This window comes from Mus musculus, chromosome 3 (assembly GCF_000001635.26).
Source record: "Mus musculus strain C57BL/6J chromosome 3, GRCm38.p6 C57BL/6J".
Lineage (NCBI taxonomy): Eukaryota > Metazoa > Chordata > Mammalia > Rodentia > Muridae > Mus > Mus musculus.
The window spans coordinates 117,233,468-117,234,585 of NC_000069.6; positions in this window are offsets into that span (position 1 = coordinate 117,233,468).

Here is a 1,118-nt window from a genome sequence, read left to right on the forward strand (position 1 = left end):
TTCATGCAGATCTCCCAGCAACTGGAGCAGAGGCTGCCCCTGAATCTGTGGCCTGCCTGTGGATCCCATTCTCATAACTGGGCTGCCTTGTTTAGCTTCAGTAGGAGAGGATGTGCCTAGTCCTGCATTGACTTGATGTGCCAGTGTGCGTGTGTGTGCGTGTGTGTGTGTGTGTGTGTGTGTGTGTGTGTATGTGTGTGTGTGTGGTATGTGATACCTAGAGGGGCCTCCCCCTTCTCAGAGGAGAAGGGGGTGGGGGAATGGGGAAAGGATCTATGCAAGTGTGTGTGTGGGGGGAACTGGGAGGAAGGGTGTACTGATATTCAGATGTAAAGTGAATAAATGAATAAATAAATTAACTAAAACTGATCTAGGATAATTCACAAGAATGCACCCGTGTTTGGTCATCCTTCTGACCCTCTTCTATCTTCAAAGTTTCTTCATTACATTTGCTTTATTTCCCCACACTTAAAACTCCATCGTAGATAAATAAACAAGAGGAAGAAAAAGATGTTCCCTTCTGAGGCCTCTATACTCAGGAAGTCATTTAGTTATTTTCTATGGATCTCTTCTCATATTTCCTGTCTTCATCAATCTGGTGTTTTCCCAGTCCCATCAATACATACACTTTGGTTAGGCTTCTCTCTCATCCTTAGTGACCCCAGTATGGCAAGTGCTGGTCTTGATGTCGAAGGCAGGCACAGGTGAATCAGCCCCAGGTTGTGAGAGTGAGAGAGCTGGCCCAGGTCTGCAGTGGCTGCAGCACAGTGAAGTTGGCTCTGGAAGCATGGGCATGTGCTGGCCCTAAGGGCAAGAGAGCAACAGAGCTGATCCTGCCTCCTGTACATGGTGGCATTGGGTGGCCTAGCCAGAGCAGTGTGGGAGAGCTTGTGCTGGTGATGCTGATAAGGGAGAGCCATCGGGTTGATCACTCACCCCAAAATCTACGTAACCTGTAAATGGTTGGTGAATGTGAAATGGTTCATCCAGCTGAGCCAAAGCTGCAGGATCTCCATGACACAGGGCAAAACCAAGGTAACCAGGAGGAGTCCACATGAAGGTCCAATATTGATGGTGTCACAGAAGCCAGTGACCTCACACCAGACCAATGACTCATT